Source organism: Oryx dammah, unplaced genomic scaffold (genome assembly GCF_014754425.2).
Source record: "Oryx dammah isolate SB20612 unplaced genomic scaffold, SCBI_Odam_1.1 HiC_scaffold_10, whole genome shotgun sequence".
Lineage (NCBI taxonomy): Eukaryota > Metazoa > Chordata > Mammalia > Artiodactyla > Bovidae > Oryx > Oryx dammah.
Genome location: NW_024070194.1, coordinates 45,217,445 through 45,241,698, shown reverse-complemented (window position 1 = coordinate 45,241,698; position 24,254 = coordinate 45,217,445). Strand labels below are relative to the sequence as shown.

General features: G+C 48.4%; 1 long non-coding RNA gene across 3 annotated transcripts; it reads right to left on the bottom strand.

Moving 5' to 3' along the window:
- Nucleotides 1-12,278: 12,278 nt before the first annotated feature.
- LOC120868989 lies at nucleotides 12,279-18,705 on the bottom strand. 3 transcript variants are annotated; one of them, XR_005722374.1, is made up of 6 exons: nucleotides 18,526-18,705; nucleotides 16,717-16,886; nucleotides 16,123-16,310; nucleotides 13,478-13,835; nucleotides 12,988-13,041; nucleotides 12,279-12,597 (listed from the first exon to the last, which is right to left on the bottom strand). It is a non-coding gene; the product is annotated as an uncharacterized LOC120868989 (long non-coding RNA). The 3 variants fall into 3 exon arrangements; XR_005722373.1 differs by lacking the exon at nucleotides 16,717-16,886 and having other exon boundaries at nucleotides 18,526-18,699; XR_005722372.1 differs by lacking the exons at nucleotides 16,123-16,310; nucleotides 16,717-16,886; nucleotides 18,526-18,705 and having other exon boundaries at nucleotides 13,478-13,901.
- Nucleotides 18,706-24,254: the final 5,549 nt, after the last annotated feature.

Here is a 24,254-nt window from a genome sequence, read left to right as displayed (position 1 = left end):
GCATCAGGGTCTTTTCCAATGAGTCAGCTCTCCCCATCAGGTGGACAAAGTATTGGAGTTTCAGCTTCAACATCAGTCCCTCCAATGAATACCCAGGATTGATCTCCTTTAGGATGGACTGGTTGGATCTCCTTGCAGTCCAAGGGACTCTCAAGAGTCTTCTCCAACACCACAGTTCAAAAGCATCAAATCTTCAGTGCTCAGCTTTCTTTATACTCCAACTCTCACATCCATACATGACCACTGGAAAAACCATAGATTTGACTATATGGACCTTTGTTGGCAAAGTAATATCTCTGCTTTTTAATATGCTATCTAGGTTGGTCATAACTTTCCTTCCAAGGAGTAAGCGTCTTTTAATTTCATGGTTGCAATCACCATCTGCAGTGATTTTGGAGCCCCCAAAAATAAAGTCTGACACTATTTCCACTGTTTCCCCATCTATTTCCCATGAAGTGATGGGACTGGATGCTATGATCTTAGTTTTCTAAATGTTGAGCTTTAAGCCAACTTTTCCACTCTCTTCTTTCACTTTCATCAAGAGACTCTTTATTTCTTTTTCACTTTCTGCCATAAGGGTGGTGTCACCTGCATATCTAAGGTTATTGATATTTCTTCCGGCAATCTTGATTCCAACTTGTGCTTCCTCCAGCCCAGCGTTTCTCATGATGTACTCTGCATATGTTAAATAAGCAGGGTGACAACATACAGCCTTGAAGTACTCCTTTCCTATTTGGAACCATCTGTTGTTCCATGTCCAGTTCTAACTGTTGCTTCCTAACCTGCATATAGGTTTCTCAAGAGGTAGGTCAGGTGGTCTGGTATTCCCATCTCTTTCAGAATTTTCCACAGTATATTGTGATCCACACAGTCAAAGGCTTTGGCATAGTCAATAAAGCAGAAATAGATGTTTTTCTGGAACTCTCTTGCTTTTTCAATGATCCAGTGGATGTTGGCAATTTGATCTCTGGTTCCTCTGCCTTTTCTAAATCCAGCTTGAACATCTGGAAGTTCACGGTTCACGTATTGCTGAAGCCTGGCTTGGAGAATGTTGAGCATTACTTTACTAGCGTGTGAGATGAGTGCAATGGTGCAGTCGTTTGAGCATTCTTTGGCATTGCCTTTCTTTGGGACTGGAATGAAAACTGACCTTTTCCAGTCCTGTGGCCACTGATGTGTTTTCCAAATTTGCTGGCATATTGAGTGCAGCACTTTCACAGCATCACCTTTCAGTATTTGAAATAACTCAACTGCAATTCCATCTCCTCCACTAGCTTTGTTCATAGTGATCCTTCCTAAGGCCCACTTGACTTCACATTCCAGGATGTCTGGCTCTAGGTGAATGATCACACCATTGTGATTATCTGGGTCTTGAAGCTCTTTTTTGTACAGTTCTTCTGTGTATTCTTGTCACCTCTTCTTAATATCTTCTGCTTCTGTTACGTACATACAATTTCTATCCTTTATCGAGCCCATCTTGCATGAAATGTTCCTTTGGTATCTCTAATTTTCTTGAAGAGCTCTCTAGTCTTTCCCATTCTTTTGTTTTCCTGTATTTCTTTGCATCGATTGCTGAGGAAGGCTTTCTTTTCTCTCCTTGCTATTCTTTGTAACTCTGCATTCAAATGGATATATCTTTCCTTTTCTCCTTTGCTTTTCGCTTCTCTTCTTTTCAGAGCTATTTGTAAGGCCTCCTCAGACAGCCATTTTGCTTTTTTTCATTTCTTTTTCTTGGGGATGGTCTTGATCCCTGTCTCCTGTAAGATGTCACGAACCTCCATCCATAGTTCATCAGGCACTCTGTCTGTCAGATCTAGTCCCTTAAATCTATGTCTCACTTCCACTATATAATCATAAGGGATTTGATTTAGGTCATACCTCAATGGTCTCATGGTTTTCCCCACTTACTTCAATTTAAGTCTGAATTTGGCAATAAAGAGTTCATGATCTGAGCCACAGTCCACTCCGTTTTGTTTTTGCTGACTGTATAGAGCTTCTCCATCTTTGGCTGCAAAAAATATAATCAATCTGATTTCAGTGTTGACCATCTGGTAATGTCCATATGTAGAGTCTTCTCTTGTGTTGTTGGAAGAGCGTGTTTGCTATGACCAGTACGTTCTCTTGGCAGAATTCTGTTAGCCTTTGCCCTGCTTCATTCTGTACTCCAAGGCCAAATTTGCCTGTTACTCCAGGTGTTTCTTGGCTTCCTACTTTTGCATTCCAGTCCCCTATAATGAAAAGGACATCTTTTGGGGGTGTTAGTTCTAGCAGGTCTTGTAGGTCTTCATAGAACTGTTCAACTTCAGCTTCTTCAGCATTACTGGTCAGGCCATAGGCTTGGATTACCGTGATATTGAAGCTTCCATCCATAACTTTTGGGGTACATTGCTACCTGGAGGCATAGAGACAAACCTTGACCACCCCCCTCTAACTGGCAGTGGAACCCTGGACAAATCAAGTCAAATGGAAATGGACTAAGGGCTTTGAAAGTGTGCTAAGTGACGCAAAAGAGTGTGAGGGATGAACACACACAACAATGTGGATGGATTTCAGAACTATTACAGAGTGAGAATCCCATGGAATGAGGAGCCTGGTAGGCTACAGTCCGCGGGGTAGCAAAGAGTCAGACACGACTGAGCGACTTCACTTTCTTTTTCGTTCTTTCTACTTTGTGAGAGAAGCAAGCCTCAAAAGAGTCTCTGCAGTTGGACACCATTTATGTGAAGGTCAAGAACAGGCAAAACTCATGAAAGATAAAATTAAGATGTGAACCATGGCTGCCTCTGGGGGCAGTGTGGGGGTGGGTGGACCAGGAAGGGGCTTGAGGGCACCATCTGGGTGACAGTGGCGATGGTCTGAACCTTGACAGGGTTCTGATTCACACAGGCAGATGCTTTTGTCAAAACTTGGCAGATGGCGTGCTTAAGATTTGGAAACTTCATTGCATGTAAATTTCACCTGAGAAAAATGAACTGTAAAGTAACTATTCAACAGAATGATACATGAGCTGAAGTGTTTAGGGGTGAAGTCTGCAACTCTCCTTGAAAGGTATAAAAAGAGATAAGATGGATTGGTGGTTAGAGAGCTGGACAGATACGCAGTGAAGCAAACAGAGCAAAATGTTATCCAGTGGTAAGTATTTGAATGTTTGCTCAACTTTTTTCAGAATTCACTTAACTTTTCTGTATGTTCAAAAAAATTTTTTTATAATAAAATGTTTGGGAGAGGAATAAAGAAAAAAGGATGTGTGAACACTTTCACCCACTCCCAAGATGTTTGTTGAGTGTTGACTGTACATTGGGTTCTGCGAGACTGGAGTGGTGCTGATGGTGATCCCAGAGCTGTGGTGCCCTCTGAGTGAGTTTTCCTAGAGCAGAGAACTGTCACTGTCCCTTCTCATGGGGGACAGCAAAGACTAAGAAAAGCACACAAGTCTTCCAAATTTAAAGAAAGAAGTCACTGGAGCCAGTGGAGTAGGTGAACAGCCAAGCGAACAAATGAGATTTGGATTGGAATATTCAACACATGCTAGAACATTAAAGATAGTCAGATTTGGAAACAACTGCTTCAACCCCAGAGGTTAAAGGATGCTCCATCTAATTCGCCTACTGTCAAGGGTGGGGGTGGGGAAGTTGAAAAATGTTCCAGTCCCTATGTCTATACAGCAGGAGAACATGAAACCCAGATGCCTCCACCCAGGATGTATCCTCACTGCCTTGTTTTAAGAATCAAAGTTTGGCAGCAGCTGACATGTATGTTGTGGGGGTGGGGTCCTGGTTAAGTCATTTATGCATGCTTAGACACTTCAGTCATGTCCAACTCTTTGTGACCTCAGAGTAGCCTGCCAGGGTTCTCTGTCCATGGGATTTTCCAGAGAAGAATACTGGAGTGGGTTGCCGCTTTCTTCTTCAAGAGGTCTTCCCAACCCGTGTCTCCTATGTCTCCTGGCTTGTAGGCAGATTCTTTACCCACTGAGCCATCAGGGAAGCCCTCAGTCATTTATGGTGGTTTACAAACACAGTGGAATTCTCTGCAGCTGTTAAAAATGAGTGCAGTAGATCTATATGTCCTGGACTTCAAACAGCTGAAATTTTAATGTAAAGTAAAAATAACAATAAATATTTATATAAATGATCTTAATTATATTAATTATGTCAGAAATGTGTGTAGATATATACAGATTAACATAAACATATATCTCTATATATATTATGCTCTTCTGTCCATAGAATTCTCCAGGCACGGGTACTGAAGTGGGTCGCTATTCCCTTCTCCAGGGGATCTTCCCGACCCCGAGGTTGAACCTGGGTCTCCTGCATTGAAGGCAGATTCTTTACCATCTGAGCCACCAGGGAAACCCCATATATTATGTCCTGCATGTCTGCCCAAATCCATGTGTTGAACCTGTAACCCCCAGTGTGGTGGTATGAGGAGGTGGGACCTTTGGGAGGCAATTAGGATTAGATGAGGTCAGGAGGGTGGAGCCTCCAGCATGGAGTTAGTGTCCTTATATGGAGCTCCCTCTCTACCAGGTGAAGACAAGGTGAGAAGTTGGAATCTCCAGCCAAGAACTGGGCCCTTGCCAGACACCAAATCTTCGGGCTTTCTGATCTTGAACTTCCCAGCCTCTGCAACTGTGAGAAGTAAATGTTTATTGTCTAAACTACATAATCTGTGCTATTTTTGTTACAGTAGTCTGAGCTTAGACAGTATATAAATGTACACATACATACACAGCACCATGAAAATGTTCACCAAAATGCCAATAAAGGCACTTTTCTGTGATGGAGTTTGAATTTTTTCTTCACTTGGTCTTCCCTGGTAGCTCAGACAGTAAAGAATCCACCTGCAATGCAGGAGACCTCAGTTTGATCCCAGATCCCCTGGAGAAGGGAACGGCTACCCACTCCAGTATTCTGGCCTGGAGAATTCCATGGACAGAGGAGCCTGGCAGGCTACATACAGTCCTTGGGGTCACAAAGAGTCGGACACGACTGAGCAACTTTCCCTTTCACTTTTTCTTCACTTTCTGTATTTAAAATTTTCACAATAAGCATGTATCATTTTCGTGAAGCAATTCTCTTTAAAAATAATTCTTGGAGTAAACTGACACTTGCAAAATGCCTGCAAATGTGTCCTCCTCACCCTGAGTCCAGGAGCAGGAGGAGCTTTAAGAGGGTGGGTGAGCTGGGGACCCTCTCCTGAGTAATTCAGGGCATTTCTATTTTCTCCTGAGCCCTGAGACAGGAGAAGTGACATCATTTGTGGAGCCAGGGAAAAATCAAATCGCAGAGCTCCTTGTTCAAAAATCATGAAGAATTTCAAGATGCTGATAGCAGAGCATTAAGCCAAGCGTGAGAACCTGGTGAGCATAGGGTCTATATGAGGCCCACCCAGCCTGGAGAGACCATCTGGGAAATAGCCGGCGAGGCAGCCAGAAAAAATGGTCCAGGAGGAACTGACTGTGGCCTTAGGAGGCTGAGTGAGGGACTCTCACGGACCATCAGCTCACCAGGAGTCTCCTCAGGGCCAGCGTGAGAAACATTCCATACCCGAGTCTTGGAAGGCTGCCCTTTGGAGTGTGCAAGCACCACAGCCCCGCTCATGGGGGGTGGGAGTTGTTGAGCTGCTTTAATTAGCAAGGGGGCATCAGGAGAGCCTCCTGCCCTTGGAGGGAGTGAGCCCTTTGGAAGCAGCAGCCACCCACGGTGTGGCACCTTCTCCTGGGAACCCTCAGACACACCCTGGGAGCCCCCAGCCCAGCCTTCCATCCCCCTGGCCAGGTCTCCCTGGGGCCCTGTGACCACCTCATCCAGCTGCTCACGGAAAACCTGCTCCAGTGCCCTGACTCTGGCCACAAGGAGAGCCTGTGTCAGACCACCAGTACAAAGGCCGGTCTGTAAGGGGAAAGCAGGGACCGGGATGAGGGCAGGGGCTCCCGCACGGTCCTTGGGCTATGGATTGGCCTAAGGGCTCCATGAACTCTCTGCTAACCGGTTCCAGCCACTAGCTGTCCACACCCTCCAGCCCAGATGAACGGGACCCCAGAGATGGAAGTGAAGACCAGCGGCACAGAACTGGCCCATCCAGTGGGCACCCGCGTTCCCCTGCTGCCTCCTCCCAGCCGCGCTCCACTGGCAAACCTGTACTTCCACCAACCCCCTTGAGTCCATGCCCAGCCCCTCTCAACCCTTCAAACTCGTCTCCTCCACGTTCCCCAAGACTCCCTCCGCTGCAAGGACCCTTCACTCCAAGACTTCATACTGGGCACCTGCTGCAAGCTCAGGTCCACGGCAGCATCTCCAGGCCAGGTGCCAACCTCAGCAGGTGCCTTGTCTCTGGCTGCCCAAGTGCACACAGCAGGTGCTCAGTAGGTGGGCCTCCTCCAAGCCCACTGAACTGAAGGCTGGGCCTCCACCTTGAGCACCCGCAGGGCTTCCTTCCTCCAGCTGAAGGTGCTCAGACAGCAGCTGTGGGCGATGGGGGACAGACAGAATGGGGGTGGTGAGGTCTGGGAGCGATGTCTGGTGCTGCCAGGAGCCACCTCCACCCACGAGGGTCAGGAGCCTTTGGATGCTTCCTGCAGCTTCCTCTCTGGGTAGGACAATTCTGGGGCGCATCCCACCCACTTCCTCGGGTGGTCCCAGCAGGATGGGGTCCCAGGTGCCCCATAGGAACTGCCCACGAATGCATTGTGACCTCCCCTTCCAGCCTCCTTGCCATCCCTCCCTGTGCTGGGGCATCACCTGGCAAATACCTGCCTTCACTGGGCTGGCACGGGTCCCTCTGGTGCAGAACTTCATCCCAGGCCTCCTTTCAGCCCCTGTTTCCCTCACATGCAAAAAACATTTGTCCCCCATCTGTCAGGCATCAGGCAGGGGTGCCTTGAGCAAGGAGAAACATTCTGTAGGCCCTTCCCCTGCTCTCGGCAGTTGGGGAGGTGGGGAGAAAGAAAGTAGAGCCTGGAAGGAGGGGCAGGGAGAGAAGGTCTGTGTGTTGGGTTCCTGGACACCACAGCCCAGGGATGAGCACCCTCACTGGCTTCTCCAGAAAGGCACTGCAGGCTTAGGACCTGTCCTGCCCTCCAAGCCCTGGAAAGCTCAGCTCTAGGGCAGAAAGCAAAGAGGAACTAAAGAGCCTCTCAAGGAAGGTGATAGAGGAGAGTGAAAAAGCTGGCTTAAAACTCAACATTCAAAAAACTAAGATCACGGCATATGATCCCGTCATTTCATGGCAAACAGATGGGAAACAATGGAAATAGTGACAGATTTTATTTTCTTGGGCTCCAAAATCACTGTGGATGGTGACTGCAGCCACAAAATTAAAAGACAATGCTTGCTCCTTGGAAGAAAAGTTATGACAAGCTTAGACAGCTTATTAAAAAGCAGAGTCATTACTTTTCCAACAAAGGTCCGTATAGTCAAAGCTATGGTTTTTCCAGTAGTCTAAGAGTTGGACAATAAAGAAAGCTGAGCTCTGAAAAATCGATCCTTTCAAACTCTGGTGTTAGAGAAGACTCTTGAGAGTCCCTTGGACTGCAAGGCGATCCAACCAGTCAATCCTAAAGGAAATCAACCCTGAATATTCATTGGAAGGACTGATGCTGAAGCTGAAGCACCAATATTTTGGCTACCTGATATGAAGAGCTGACTCATTGGAAAAGACCCTGATGCTGGGAAAGATTGAAGGCAGGAGGAGAAGGGTACGACAGGGGACAAGATGGTTGGATGGCATCACTGACTCCATGGACATGAGTTTGAGCAAGCTCTGGGAGATAGTGAAGGACAGGGAAGCCTGGCACGTTGCAGTCCATGGGGTCACAAAGAGCGATTGAAGTGAGGGCTTGTGTTGCCTGGGGGTCTGGTCCCCCTCTTCCTGGTGGATACAGCCTTGGGGAGACTGGAAGGAGATGCAGGGAGGGCTCAGGGCATTGATCCACCCCGTCCCCCAGCTAGCCAGCAACTGGAGCTCCTCTCCTTGAGCTCTGCTGGCCAGCGTTGCTAGTGGACACCTCATCAGCCCTTGGAGTTCTCTCCACTCTCCCCACCTGGCTGTGAACAGCCTCTCCATTGGGAAAATGTCCTTCGTGACCGCCACTGAGTTGCTGCTGGTCTGTTGTTGTCCTGACAGAGTGGAGGCCAGGAGGGCATCCCACTCCAGCCTTTGTTTCCATGTCTGGAAAATGCGTGTGACGATAGCAATGCTAACATCTCGATGATCTCAAAACGACAAATGACAGACCCTTCTTCAGACCCACTTGAGGAAGAGGAAATTCTCAGAGGACACTGGGGCCCCCGATGTGACGGAGGAACCCAAGCCAGGGTCTATGACTGGTTCCTTTTGTCTTTCTGTCCTTCTCCCTTCTCTGCTGCATCTCACATACACCCAGCTAAGCTTCCCCTCCAGCTCACCAGTCCTTTCGCTCTCAATAAATATAGACGTTATTGCACAAACCATGACTTCCCTGGTGGCTCAGATGGTAAAGCGTCTGTCTACAATGCGGGAGACCCGGGTTCAATCCCTGGGTTGGGAAGATCCCCTGGAGAAGGAAATGGCAATCCACTCCAGTACTATTGCCTGGAAAATCCCATGGGCAGAGGAGCCTGGTAGGCTACAGTCCGTGGGGTCGCAAAGCGTCAGACACGACTGAGCGACTTCACTCATTTCACTCATTGCACAAAAACAACTCACATGTGTACGGGGAGGGGAGCCTGCTTCTGTTCACTGATCACAGGCACCTCACCCACCTTGCTGTATGTTCCTCTGCTCTGCAGCCACATGGCCCCACATCTTCTGGGTGTCCTACTAATCTTTACTCCCTTGACCTTTACACCCTAACCCCAGGGTGTTTTTGCAGTAACTGTCACCAGTGTCTGGAGCACAAGTCCTTTTAGAGTCCTCTCCCAGGATCCTTTTTTTTTTTTTTTTTTGCCCTCACAGCTTGTGAGATTTTAGTTCCTTGACCAGAGATTGAACCTAGCACCCTCAGCACTGAGCATGTGGAGTCCTAACCTTTAGGCCACCAGGGAAGTCTCAGGGTCCCTTCAGAAGCAGACACTGCCTTCCTCTCCATCCTGACTGCCTCGCTCCATCCCCAGCCCTTGTCCTGGCTTCCGCCTGGAGCTCATGAGACAGTGCGGTGCAAGCATGCCGCCCTGTCCTCCAGTCCTGCCCTGATATTCTCTCCGGGGACAGACCCCTGGGGCACACCATCATCCCATTTGGTCCATGCTCCCCGGCAGCCATGACTTTTAAAACACCGTTGAGCCTTACACTGAACAAAACACCCAGCTACTCTTGTCTCCTCCCGGCCAGGGCACCTCTGCTCTTTAAGTTCAGACAATAGCCATTTGATTGAGCACACACATGCGCATCATTCCTAAGGTTTTCAAAAAAGGAAAAGGACACCCAGAACTTGTTCAAGTATTGCACAAAATACAGTTTCAAATATCGTGTCAGGCACAGTCCCTGGGGGCGCAGAGGGCACTCAAATGGGGCAATTTGAGGGGAGTTTGATAAGCAACTGTTGACAAAGGTGCAGGAGGATTCAGTGCTGAGTTAGGCAGAATCCTGGGGTGAGCAATATCAGGGGTCCTTCCCAGATGATCCAGAGAATGACCCACGTGAATTCCTGGACAGGAGCAGGGGACCTTAGGGGAGGGAGGTCCCTGACCTATGCAGACCCAGAAAGGAAGGAGCTGGGGGGGTGTGGGGTCAATATCCAGACCTTGCTTTTCTCCTACCCTGCACGTACCACTCCCCTGGATGGACCCTGCTGAAAACAGGATGTCCTGGCTTAAATGTCCAGCATCCTGGGACACAGGTCAGAGTAGACAGGGACCAGGGGGTGGGGGCCTGGGTGGGGCACAGGCAGAGAGGAGGAGCAGTGGGAGATACATGCTCACAACAGATTTGAAAGTGCACAGTGCAATTAGAAATGATGAATTTAGTGAAAAGGGAGTAGTTATTTGCACAACTAAATGCTTTTTTGATTTTACAAACATTGCTAACTAGTTATCTTGAAAATAACAAACTCCCCCCTTGCAAGTAAACTTTAGTTCCATTTATGGACAGTTCACCTGACTCAGCACTCCCAACATCCAGGTAAACCAAATCAGGGCACGCTCATGGGTGGGCTTTGAGTGACGCTCACTTCTGGAAAAGGTCCCCTCTAGCAGTGTTTGATGGCATCTGAGTGGGGAGAGGGCAAACAGTTTTCCCAGAAGAAAATTAGAGACTGAGGAAAAAGGAGGCAGATGCTGGAAGGCCAGGAAGCCAGCCAGCCATCCCACAGAGGCACAAGTTGATATGCAAAGCTCACCCCATTCCTTAGCAGCTGAATGTTGATTGAAACACCAGTCTGTCGTCCCCAACAGTTTGCGAGAATATTTCGGGCAGCCTTCCACTTTATCTGTTATCTTTAAGCCTGACCAGCACAATCTTCCCTGGTGGCTCAGACAGTAAAGAATCTGCCTGCAATTCGGGAGACCTGGGTTCCATCCCTGGGTTGGGAAGATCCCCTGGAGAAGGGAACGGCTACCTACTCCAGTGTTCTTGGGCTTCCCTCGTGGATCAGTCAGTAAAGAATCGGCCTCCAGTGCTGGAGACCTGGGTTTGATCACTGGGTTGGGAAGATCCCCTGGAGGAGGGTATGACAACCCACTCCAGTATTCTTGCCTGGAGAATCCCATGGACAGAGGAGCCTGGCAGACCACAGGTTCCTCTGTCCATGGGATCACAAAGAATCAGACACGACTGAGCGACTAAGCACAGCAGTCTTTCCCACAGATGTTCCCTCTTGATGCTCCATCAGGGACAGTCAGGGCCGCCACATGAGCCCCTGCCTTGGGTGACCAGGCAGCCAGTGAACATTTCCCGGGGAAAGTCCTTGTGATGGAATTTCCTCCTGTGCTCTCAGCACTTAGGAGACGTCATTGCCAAGTGGGGCTTCATCTGTAACGTTGTGTCGCATGACACCTACAGGGACAGACCGGCATCCAGCTGGTGGCTCTGCTCAATGCCAAGGCCCAAGCTGCCCACAGCACCCTGGCCAGCAGACTTGTGGCTGAGTCCAGGTCCCCCATCACTGCTCCTGGCACAGCACGTCCATCAGCTCCCTGTTGGACACCCGACCTCAGCTAGAAGTCCCAGACACAGACAGAACCTCCACGTGCTGGCACGGCCGTTCCAAACAGCCTTGTACAAACCCTCTCCTGGTTCCCTGTCTCTTCTCACCTAAAGCGCGTGGGTAACTGCGTTTCACAGACGGAAGACGATAGAGAAGCGCCACCCTGAACTGGGCAGGACAACATGCAGGAAGCCCAGAAGACACTGCAGATTTAAAGAGCCCTTTCGCAAAGAGTCGGACACGACCGAGCGACTTCACTTCAGTTTGAACAAGTTTCCGTTTGAGACAAATCCCAGGGACCTTGGCACAGCCTCTGAGACAGCAGAGTGGGGAGGGATGCAGGCCACGGTGACAGGTCACTGTCTGCTCAGCTGCACCTCCGGTGCCTTCTTGAAATGCCTATTGTTTCCTGACAGCGGTGGTGGCCGTGGACTGGCTGGCTCCCTGTGTCACATCCCCTCAATGGAAGCCTTTGTCTCCAGCCAGCGGCTCCATGGTTCTTGTCTTCACGATGCATCACCCTCACCCGAAGGCCTGCTCTGTGGACCGCGTCCTGGCAGGGCTCCAAGGAAGCCGTCAATCCCTCCTGGCACGTGCAGAAGCACCACTGGCTGAACGGGGAAGCAGAGATCTCCATCCTGGAGTTGGGCTGGGAATAGGCCAACCTGAGTCGGGGAGGATTTCATCACACCCTCCAGCTCCTGATCACCTTCCAGCCACGTGGCATCCCGTCCTCATGTTCCCATGGTAACCAAACTTTCAAATGGACCCCTACCTCTTCCTGGCAATGGGTCCCCCACCACGTTTCATAGGGCTGACCTGTGTGATCAGTTTGGGAAATGGCAGGATGTGACTAGGTTATGATAGACCTCGTGGGGAGAGTCAGCTGCCACATGCTGAGGACCCCCAAGCAGCCCTGTGGAGAGTCTGTAGGGTAAAGATCTGAGGCCTCCTGCCAACAGCCAGCGTGAGCACTTGATCCGTGTGAGTGAGCCGTCTTGGAAGCCAGTCTTCCAACCCCAGTCAAGCCTTCAGATGAGTGCAGACCTTGCACCTTGATGACAACCTCACAGGAGACCCTGAGCCAGAACCACATGGCTAAGCCGCTCTTGAATTCCAGACCCACAGAAATGGTGATACGGTGAACGACTCTTGTTGCCTTAGGCGACTATATTTTATTACACATTAAATGGTGTTATGTAGCTTCATGTTCTGGGTGGTAAAGTTTGAAGGGCTGAGGGGCACGATGCAGAGTGGTGCAAGGGAGAGGATGGACAGGGTCAATGACCCAGCACACTTGTTTCCTGATTCCTTACTTCCTGCCCCTCATTGTAAAAAAAGGAAAGAAGTGTTAAAAATGTAAGGGTTATCCCAGACATTCCAACCAGCAGTCAGTGCCTAGGACCTCCCCCCAAGCCCCCCAAGAACAGGACACTGCCCTCCCACAAAGTGTCCCAAATCCTGTTCTTCTAAAAAACAAAACAAACAAACAAAAAAAACAAACCTATACTCTTGACAAATAGAGCCCTGAGCTCCTTTCCAAAGAAACTACTGCCTGGCCAGAACTCCTCAACCCATTCTGTGCTTGGCAATGGGTTCTTCTGAAAATCTAACCATCTCTCTCATCTGTTTCATCTTAGCTTTGTTCTAAAGTTCCAAGCTATTGAGGGACTTCTCTGGGGTCCAGTGGTAAAGATTCTGAGCTTCCAATGCTAGGGGCATTGGTTCAGTCCCTCATGGGGGAAATAAGATCCCACATGCTGTGCAGTGCAGCAAAAAAAAAAAAAAAAAACACCATAAAGTGCCAAGCTATTGAAATAACTAACTCATCTCAGCTTGGGGACCACTTTCACTCTTACCTCCAACATTGTATCACCTTCATATCCGGTGCCGTAGTCTCTCACCATCTGCGTCTGTAACCTTGATTGAAACAGTGACCTGGGCAGAGCTAACTGCAGAGCCCTCTGGCCCTTCTTTGCAGACCCCACCACGGCTTGGGGCCAGAGACCCCTTCATGACAAACACGTTGCAGAGAGCTGTGCAACCTGCCATAAATCCCCCAGAAATACTCTCATTATCAATGAGTTTATGTTAGTCTCTCAGTCATGTCTGACTCTTTACAACCCCATGGACTGTAGCCCACTAGGCTTCTCTGTCCATGGTATTCTCCAGGCAAGAACACTGGAGTGGGTTGCCATTTCCTTCTCCAGGGGATCTTTCCAACTCAGGGATCGAACCCGGGTCTCCCACATTGCAGCCAAATTCTTTACTGTCTGAGCCACCAGGGAAGTGAGTTTGCCAATCCATTATCTGAATGCTGACTGGACACAGCTCATTCATGCTACTCACCAGCCTGTCTGCAAACAAAGTGATCTTAGCTTGTGTTTTAGTTTCTGCAGCCTCTGTAACAAAGTGCCACAAAGCTGGTGGCTTAAAACTACAGAAATAGAGTCTCTCAAGGTTCCAGAGGTCAGAAATCTGAAATCTGTATCACTGGATGCAAACCAAGGTGTGAGCAGGGTTCTTCTCCCTCTGAAGGCTCTGGGGATGGAACCGGTTCCTCATATCTTCCAGCTCTAGTGCCCACTGGCCTTCCTGGGCTGTGGCTGCATCTCTCCAGCATCCAAGTCCAGCATCTTCAGTCTTTCTCTGCTCTGTCACCAATTCACTCTCTCCTCTCCATGTGTAGGCCCCCCTCTGCCTGTCTCTTATAAGGACACACATGATGGCATTTAGGGTTCAGGCAGACAATCCAAGATAATGTCTCAAAATCCTTGTCATAGCAGATGAGGAGATAAATATGAACAAGAAAGCATATAATATTTTTATATAAAAATACATATTTCAATAATTTTGAAAAAATAAAAAGATCCTTGTTACATCTGCCAAGACCCTTTTTCCTTATAACATTAATAGGTCCAGGGATTAGGATCTGATTTCTCAGTGGGGTGGGAGGATTATTCAGCTCACCCCCACCAAGTTTTCCCACCTCACGGTCATTTCACTCCTTCCTGATGCTTACAAAGAAGCTTCATCACGCTCTGCTGTATATCATTGTCCTAAAGCTAACCTCAAGATTACCAATATCTCTACTTTTATCAGTCCACTGGAGAACTCTACTTCCCCAGACCACATCCCTCTGAACATAAAATTGGGGTCATAATAAATCAAAACAGCATTTCTCAAGTTTGCCATTATTGCTAGCTCTCCAGCCCCCTGGAAGCATCAGGACTCCCTAGAATGCATCTCTTAGGTGGAGGCAGGCTAGAGGTTGAGGTCATGATTTCTCAGTTTGGACTCCCTGGGTCTGAACCCTGGCCCCATCACTGTGGCCAGCTGTACTTTCCAAAGATGGACACCAAAATCTCTCCCGCCCCAATGCTCTTCCTGAGCCCGTCAAGAGGTGGAGTCCATTTCTCCACCCACTTTCATCTGGATTAGCCTATACTGTGCTTTCTCCCACAGAGAAACGTAGTGGGAAAGACACTGGGCCCCTTCCGCTGGGCTGGCAGTTTCCTGTTCCTGCCTCTTGGAATATTCCTTCTTGGGATGCTTCTCTCTGAAGCCAGCTACTGGACTGTGAGCAAGCCCAACACATAGAGACCACTTGTGGCTGCGGTGGCTGACAGCTTCCAGATGGCCAGCCCTGTCGAGCCTTCAGATGCCTCCGGGCCCATCAACATCAGTCTGCAGCCACAGTAGACCTCAAATGAAGACCACCCAGCGAGCCCAGACAATGGGCAGGACCACAAATGACAATAAATTGTTGTCTTGGACTGCAAGGAGATCCAACCAGTCCATTCTAAAGGAGATCAGTCCTGGGTGTTCTTTGGAAGGAATGAGGCTAAAGCTGAAACTCCAGTACTTTGGCCACCTCATGCGAAGAATTGACTCATTAGAAAAGACTGATGCTGGGAGGGATTGGGGGCAGGAGGAGAAGGGACGACAGAGGATGAGATGGCTGGATGACTCGATGGACGTGAGTTTGAGTGAACTCCAGGAGTTGGTAATGGACAGGGAGGCCTGGCATGCTGCAATTCATGGAGTTGCAAAGAGTTGGACAAGACTGAGCGATGGAACTGAATTGAAGCAGTCGAGACTTGGGATGGCTTATTATACAGCAATAGATATTCAGATGAGCCACTTACTAACTGCGTAGCCTCAGGCGAGTGACAGGCCTTAGTTGAGGGTCCGGCCAGAAGCAGACTCTGCAATAAAGACCTGGTGCCTGTAGTTTACCTGGACTCCAGGAAACACAGGTAGGAGAGTGCGGAGAAAGGAAGAGAAGACAGCCAATAGAAGGAGAGCATTTGTGAGCAGGTTACCATGGTGACCAGTCCCTCCGGGACCCACAATTATCTCCTCAATAAGAAGGTGCAGCCTCTGTGGGAAATGCTATGATGTTTCCTCAGAAACTTAAAATTGCCATATGACCCAGCAATCCCACTTCTCGGTATGCATCCAAAATAATTGAAAGCAGGATCTCGAAGGGGTATTTGCACACACATGTTCACAGCAGTATTATTCACAACAGCCAAGAGGTGGAAGCGACCCTGGTGTCCATCGGTAGATGAATGGATAAGCAAGATGTGATATATACATATGGTGGAATATTTTCCAGCTTAAAAAATAAGGAAATTCCGTCACTTGCTGCAACATGGATACACCTTGAGGACTTTATGCTAAATGAAAGAAGCCAGTCACACAAGGACAAATGCTGCATGATTCTACTTAAGCACAGTATCTAAAGTAGTCAAATTCATAGAAACAGAAAGTAGAATGGTGGTTATCAGGGGCTGAGGGAGGGGAACGGGGAGCTATTCAGTGGGCACATGGTTTCAGTTTTGCAAGATGAAAAGTTTTAGAAATCTGTTGCATGACAAAGTGCCTACCGGTAACACTGCAAAGTCAAAAACGGTTAAGATGGTATGTGTGCTTTTATCATAATTAAAAAAAATTGTCTCAGCAAGAAGCAAACAAATTGGGGTATTTACCATCAATTTCCTGGTTGAGGGCATTAACTTGCTCAACCCTCAGAGGATCAGAGGACACCCTTGTGCAGAAATACAGGAAGTCATCAGCCATATATGATTCTCGGGGTGACCTCTGGATGACCAAGGACCTGGGTAGGGAGCTTATGGAGTCTGACACATCACCTACGTTTGAGTTTTGGTTTCCTTGTCTGTAAAACAAAAATGAGAAGGACCCACCTGAAAAAAAAATAGAAATAGCCACCTGGTCAGACGGTTGTGAAGGCTGTTTTGGGTGACATAAGCTCCCTGCCTGCCCCACCCCCCCAGCCTCTCCAGTCTGAATTTAAGTGTGCAGAGCTTAATCTCAAGCTGGGACCTGCCCCCATCACAGACCCTGCCTCCCCCTTTCGTTTTTACAAATCAGTGATGTATTTGCCTAGACCCAAACTTTTGGAATGAGCCTCTGAGTTTTGCAAAGAACGAGGCAGTGGCTCTGGGTCCCAAACCTGCACTCAGCCTCCCCGGACTCGGTTTCCTCCTCCCAGCTCACAGACGACCCGCTGAGGGATGTGGACACACAGGCAGCCCTCTCACCAGTCCCCACCAGCATGACACCAGGTGGAGTCCTTGTGTAACTGGCTTCTTTCATTGAGCATAAAGTCCTCAAGGTGTATCTGTGTTACAGCATGTGACAGAATTTCCTTATTTTGGGGGGCAGACAAGACTTGGCTCTTCTTTATCTCGATTCTTGCTCCAAGCACGGCTTTCAAAGCCCCTTCTGGAAGCTGGGAGAAAAGAAGCCAAAATATTTGCAGCGGTTCCAACTGGTTTTAGGACTCAGAGAGTAGCTATCTTCTTCTTTATGCTTTCAGGATTTTCCACAATAGGCACATTCTATTTTTTTATTGACAGAAAAGCAAATTTATGTTATTTTAAGCAAGCAATTTCAAAGCCCACGTGGTTGCCTCCAGCATTCTTTGTAGCCTCAGCTCATTCTGGGCGTCAGCTTTTCATTATTCTATCTCCTGCCTCTCTGACTTGAGTCCTCCGCCTTTGGACCTCAGCTCCATCCTTCACAAATCTGAGTTAGTCGCAGATGCTTGAACAAACCACATCAGCTTCCCTGTATGCGTCCTTTTGATTTCTTACTTCTCTTTTTAAAATTAATTTTTATTGGAGTATTGCTGCTTTACAATGTTGTGTTAGTTTCTGCCGTACAGCAAAGTGAATCAGCCATATGTATACATATATCCCATCTTTTTAAAAATTTCTTCCCATTTAGGACACCGTAAAGAATCCACCTGCCAATACAGGAGACTCAGGTTCGATCCCTGGGTTGGAAAGTTCCCTGAAGAAGGCAATGGCAACCCACTCCAGTGTTCTTGCCTGGAAAATCCCATGGACAGAGAAGCCCGGTGGGCTACAGTCCATGGGGTCACAAGAGAGTCAAACACGACTGAGCAACTAAACCACAACAACAAGTGAGCAATGAGTAGAGTTCCCTGTGCTCCAGAGTAGGTTCTCATTAGTTACCTATTCATGCGTAGTATCAATAGTATCATAGTATCCAGAGTAGGTTCTCATTAGTTATCATCTATTTATGCATAGTATTGATAGCGTATATATGTCAATGTCATTCTCTCAATTCATCCCATCCCACTACCTGGGTCTTAACTTTCCTTCTCACTGGGAGTGTTTATAACCCAAATTTGCTTTACAATCTCCCAAACCAAGAAACTGCCCTCACATTCTCTCAACACGATGCACTGAGCAGAAAGCAGCATCTCTTCCCTAAAATTCTGGCTGAGAATGCATGACTTGAGTCTAATCTGAGGAAACATCAGACAGCTAAACCAAGAGAGCATCTGTAACATGACCGGCTCTTTCTCTTCAAAGACGTCAGTGTTGTGAAAGCCTGCGGAGTAGCTTAGGAGAGAGAGAACCACCAGAGGCAACTTGCGATCCTAAATGTCATTTTGTTTAAAAGGATAATATTGGGACAGTTGGTGAAATCTGAATCTGAATGAGGCCTGAGGCGACGTCACTGGGTTGACTGAAGTTCCTGAGTCAGGTAACCACCCTGTGATTCCAGGAGAGAATGTCCTTTGTATTTTTTGGAATTATACCACCAAAGCTTTGGGAGGTAGAGTGTCCTAGCTGCAACCTGTTCTCGTATAATTCAGAAACACACACACACACACACAGGGATTGAAGACAATCCTTGCCCGCAGAACATGGATGAAGAGTAAAAAACAAGTTCTTTGTTCTATTCTTGGGATTTTTCTGTAAGCCTGAAGTTATGGTAAAATTAAAAGGGAAAAAAAATCCTGCAAACCTCAGGCAGCACAGGCCCATCACCTGTGGTCTGGGCATTTAGTTCTCTGACCAGAACCTCCCTCCAGTCCACACTCATTCCGCACTCACCACAATGCCCCGCTGATCCGTCAGAACTTCCGTTTGGATCCCTCTTAGGGGCCGTCTCCCTAAGGAAGGCGGTGAGCCCTCTCCCTGTCCCGCTGCAGGGCAGGAAGGCCTCTCTGCTACAGATCCTGGATTCTCAACGTCACAGCAGCGGTTCTCACCCTCGGGAGCCCTGAAAACTCCAGGCTGAGGAAACGCCCTAGATGACAAGACACGCAGTCTCTCGGCAGGGGGGCCCCCAGATCTCCTGAGTCAGAATCTGCACGTTAAACAAGCTTTCTGGATTTCCGGGTAGGGCAGCTTCAAAGGAAATCCCCAGCATCTCACACGTGTGTTGGGGCCCCCAAGCACTTGGGGCTCAGGATGGAGTGACTGAGGCGGGGGAGGGGGCAGGGGGAGAGAAGGGGGCGGAGGGTGTCCCCTCAGGGTGACCCAAAAATCCCTAGTAAAAGATGGTTGACATAACCCAGACAGAGGCACCAGACTGCTGGACCAGAACGGGAGGAAGGAAGCAGACAAAGATCCTGCGGAGTTAACTGTCCAGAGAGCACAGTGGGGATGAAGACAATCCCTGCCCGCCCTGCCCGCCCTGCCCGCCCTGTCCGCCCCGCCCCAAGAGCCCCCTGGTCTGCCCTTTGATTGACCTCCAGAGAATAAAGCTGACACAGCCCCTTGACTCCTAGGAGACGACCCTCTGGTGACACTGAGCAGGAAGACAAGCTCAGAACTAGATGTCTGTCATCGTTGCCTGCAGGGGATGCTCTTACTGTCTGCAGAGGTTACCCTCAGGCAGCACTGCACTCCAGAGTCTCGAGGAAGGTATCATTATCGCCAATTTACAGATGAAGAAACTGAGGCTCAGAGAGATGACTTTGCTTGCCCCAAGCCACAGCAGCTATTAAGTGGCAAGGCCAGACTGACCTCCAAATCGCTCTGGTTCCACTGTCTTGACAATAAACTAACTGAAGCTGAACCCTCATCTGGACGTGGTGAGCAGGGGCCTTAACTGGCTGCTGTGCTGAATCTCCATTTACTCTCTGCTCTCTCCTTTGCTGAAATGACAGAAACAAAGGTTACTCTAAAGCTGTGACCCTCGGGCATGTGTGGCTATTTAAACTTTAATTAAAATTAAATAACATTTACAATTCAGTTTCTCAGTCAGATGAGCCAGGTGTCAAGCACTCAGCAGTTACACAAGGCCAGTGGCTACAGAAATCACACAGGACAGATGGCAAAGCAAACTTCCAAAAGTTCCCTTGAATGGGACTAGTCCAGAAAAAATGTATATGCCCTTCACTACCCACAGTCACTCTTCGTTCCAAGTTAACTTTTTTATTTTTAAATGAAACGTCAGACCCACAAAGTTTACTTTTACCTTCTCATTTGTGGAATAGAAACCGGTATTTTCAGCCAGGAAACATCGGGTGTTATTAATAGAAGGGAGGCACCTGCTGACGTCACGTGGTATTACAACCTAGCGCAATCAGACATTGGAAACTGGCCAGAGGCTGGCGTCCAACAGCCATCACTGTGGGATCCAGGAATCCACAAGCGTGGGAGAAAACCCATGTCAAGAGAAGATCCGGGATGAGGCTCCAGGAGGAGACATGGAGCCAGATAATTCATCCATCAGCAAGCTGAAATCTCCAGCATTATACACCACGTGCCTGACACTAAGGACTCAAATGATTGACTGTTGGATTGATTGCTTGATTCTTAGGATTCTAGAATGGCACCACCGAGCATTTAACCTTCTCATCATTTTTTTTTCTCCAACTGGACATTTCCTTTATGTTATGAAGTCTGTGGAGAAACAAGGGATCTCTGTTTAGCTGACATGAAAGTGTTCAATAACCAAGGGAGGTTAGAACTTCATGAAATCATCAGGAACAAGATGTCAAGTTTTCTGAGTCTCTGTTGTGGACACAGTGGGGGAAGGAGAGGGAGGGATGAATTGGGAGAGTAGAACTGACATATGTATAGTCCCATGTACAAAATAGGTAGCTAGTGGGAAGCTGCTGCAAAGCACAGGGAGCTTAGCTCAGTGCCCTGTGATGAGCTAGAGGAGAGGGATGGGGCAGTGGGAGGGAGGCTCAAGAGGAAAGGAATATATATACACTGATAGCTGACTCACATTGCTGCACAGCAGATACCAGCACAGCACTGTAAATCAATCATCTTCCAATTTAAAAAATCATAAAATAAAAATATCGTTTGCAATCTAAAAAAAATGGCTTTTGAGTCTCTGGTAAAACATGAAAAGACATCCCTGGTTTTTCCTTTGGCCCACAGTGGCAAGAATGAAAGATGGGCTGCCTGATTGGGAGATGAATCAAACCCCAAATCATTCATTCATCCATTCAGTTCACAAATACTGATAGGGCTGTACGGGAGCCAGGTGGCCACTTACCTGGGCCCTGAACACAAACGGACACAAAATCCATCCCTGATCTGGAAGTCACCCTGCGCAAAGCAAGTGCTCAGCAAAGACCTGGACAGGGCAGCCTCTAAGATGTCTCCTGGGGATTAGGGATCCAGGTGCTGGGACACCTGGGCTATTGGTTGTGAATCTTGACACTGAAGAAACTAGAGTGTAGATGGCGATGCAATTCCAGTGCCCCCAGATACTGGGAGGCTTTTCATGGGATCCGAGCAAGCTGATCAGCAGGTTTGAGTCAGGGTTGTATTAGTGATCTGGTGGCCAAAGGCTGCTTACAGGTTGCTGTCCCGAACCGGAGGGGGCCCACGATCTGGCCTAGCTTCAGGGGGATGGGAAAATAGAAAATGGAGAACACCATTTATTACCAGGTCCACAACAGCCTGCTTTCAAATAGGAAAAAAAAAAAAAAAGAACAGTCCCCCTATTTCATGAATTTTATTGACTCTCAGTCTTGCTCGTAGGCTGTTCTCAGTGTTAGGAAATAGATCCATTAACTTCTGGGGCCAGGAGCAGACTCATTACCAAGATCCCTTCTCTCACTCCCATCCTCTGCACAAACCCACTTTAGCCCCCTCTCAACTCCTGGCATAAGTAGGGCACAGTTTCATGATGCTTTTCCCTTAATCAAAATTTCTCAGATACCCAATAGAAAAAGTGGACAAACAACTTAGACATGGCAATTAGCCAAATGGCCGGGAAACATGAAAAGGTGATTCACATTAGTGGTTACAGGGGTTACAGATTAAAACTCCGAGTCCTAGACTGTGTACTCACCAGGATGGCTACAACCAAAGCTCTGAAAACATTCAGGGGAGTGAGGCTGGGGAGTAACAAGGGCACACACATCGTCAGTGAAAAGGTGGGTTGGTCCAATCCCTGCAGAGTCCTGTCAGGTATTTCTGCTAAAATCAAACATACATGTAACATCTGACTGAGCAGATCCCCTTCTGGGGATGAGCCAAAGGAAAGCAGGGTCCTCAGAAGCACCCATTGCAGCTGAACCACAAATAGCCAAACCCTAAACTCAACCCCAGAGAAGGCAATGGCACCCCACTCCAGTACTCTTGCCTGGAAAATCCCATGGATGGAGGAGCCTGGAAGACTGCAGTCCAAGGGGTCTCTGAGGGTCGGACACGACTGAGCGACTTCCCTTTCACTTTTCACTTTCATGCATTGGAGAAGGAAATGGCAACCCACTCCAGTGTTCTTGCCTGGAGAATCCCAGGGACGGGGGAGCCTGGTGGGCTGCCGTCTATGGGGTCGCACAGAGTCGGACACGACTGAAGCGACTTAGCAGCAGCAGCAGCAGCAACAAACTCAACCCAAATGCCCATCAGTGGAAGAACACAGGAATACATGGTGTACAGCACCGAAGGGAGATGAATGAATTGCTCTTACACACAATACTATGGATAAAGCTCAAAAACAATGTAAAGGAAAAGAAACCAGACATGAAAGAGCACATCCCATCTAACTAAATTTATATGGAGTTTGACAGTTTGTTTGTGGCACTGGGGTCACAATAGGGGGGCAGTGGGCGGTGGGGCTTGGGAAGAGGGCTTGAGGGGCCACACTGGATGATGGAACGTCCTCTGTGCTGACCTGGGTGGTGGTCACATGAGTGTAGACAGTGGTAAAAATTTTTCAAACCATCCACTTGAGAATTTTTTGTTTTGTTTTAATATTTGTTTGTTGGGCTACAGTGGGTCTTAGTTGCAGCATGAGAATTCTTCATTGCGGGACATGGGATTTAGTTCCTTAACCAGGGATTGAACCAAAGCTCCCTGCGATGGGAGCCACGGAGTCTTAGCCATCTTAGCCACTGGACCATCAAGTCCCTGTCCACTTAAAATGTGTCCATTTTATTATCTGTAAATGATGCCTCAATAAAAAGGTAAATAACAACAATCAAACATCTTGGTGACCACCCTTGACAGAGGCATGGCTGGACAGCAAAAGTTCACCTGTACTAGTGTGACCCCATCCCCTGGGAGTTTACTAGGGCAGTCTCAAACACCCAGTTCCCAGGCCCTTGGCAACTGTTTCCATCCTTACTGCTCAGCTGGCACCAAAAATGGCGTGTCTCTTTGCAGCCAAGCAGGCTGCGGCACCTCCTGCAGGTCTCCCGGGACTCCCTCCCTGGAGTTGTCCTCCGACAGCTCCCAAGCCCCTGGGCCCGAGTGTTGCCGGCCCCGCCCTGGACCCGGGAGCCAGGCCTGCTCAGAACCTCAGAGCGGGTCCTGCTGGACTTCAGTGAAAGCTTAACGGGGCCACGAGTACACTGGACATGCAGGGCTACTCTAGAAGGGAAGGTTAGACAAAGGAAGAAACGCTTTAGAAGGGTCCTGTATTTAAAACTCCTTTTCTGTCAATCACTTATACTTCAATTTTTTAAAATTTTTAAATAAATAAACCAGACACCTTTTTCTGCTAAAATTGCACGGTTTCAGCCGTGTTACACCCCAGCCCACAGACCGGGGGATGTTAGCTTCAGTTGTACATCAGAATCCCATGGAGCTGTGAAACGTAGGGTGCCAGGCCCACCCCCCAAGACCAGCTGAATCAGACCCTCCCACACAGTGATGCTCAAGGCGTGCTCCTGAAGCAGGAACGTGTTAGAAATGCAAACGCCCACTGAGACCTCCTGGATTCTGGAACTGCTCCCAGCAATCTCTGTCATAATGGTTCTGAGAAGCCCTCCCAGTGACTCTGATACACGCTCAAGCACGAGGCCCTCTCCTGTGGTTAGAAATTTGCATTCCTCACGGGTTCACAGGTGGTACAGACACTGATCTTCTGGGAACCATCACTGTCTAACCGTCTAATGGGCAGGCCCAGCTGTGAGGGGTGGGGATTTAAAGCTGCCCAGGTGAGTGACTCTGACCCAGGTGAGGGTTCATAAATGCTTCCATGGACTGTAATCACTGAACATGGCAGGAGACCCACAGAGGTGAGGACATTACAGGAGGAGAAATGAAATTTGTTCTGGGGGCTTCTTCTCATTCAGTGAAACTGTGACTTGGGGTTCTCGGTGTGGTAGGACTTACTTTCTAGGAGTCCACCCCTAGTGTCTTCTGGCAAGATAGGCACTGGAGAGGTTTCTGGAAGAACACTTTGTACAAAAGCCTCAGCTGGGGGAAAAGCCTGGTTTTATCCTCAAAGGTTAATCTTTGGTCCATGATAGACGTGGAAGCAAGGGTGGGGAAACTGAAGAATAAAGGGGATGGAGAAGAAGAGAGTCGATGCGGGGCTGGGCATGAGCCAGTCACGGGCAGGCAGAGAGAGAGCTGGG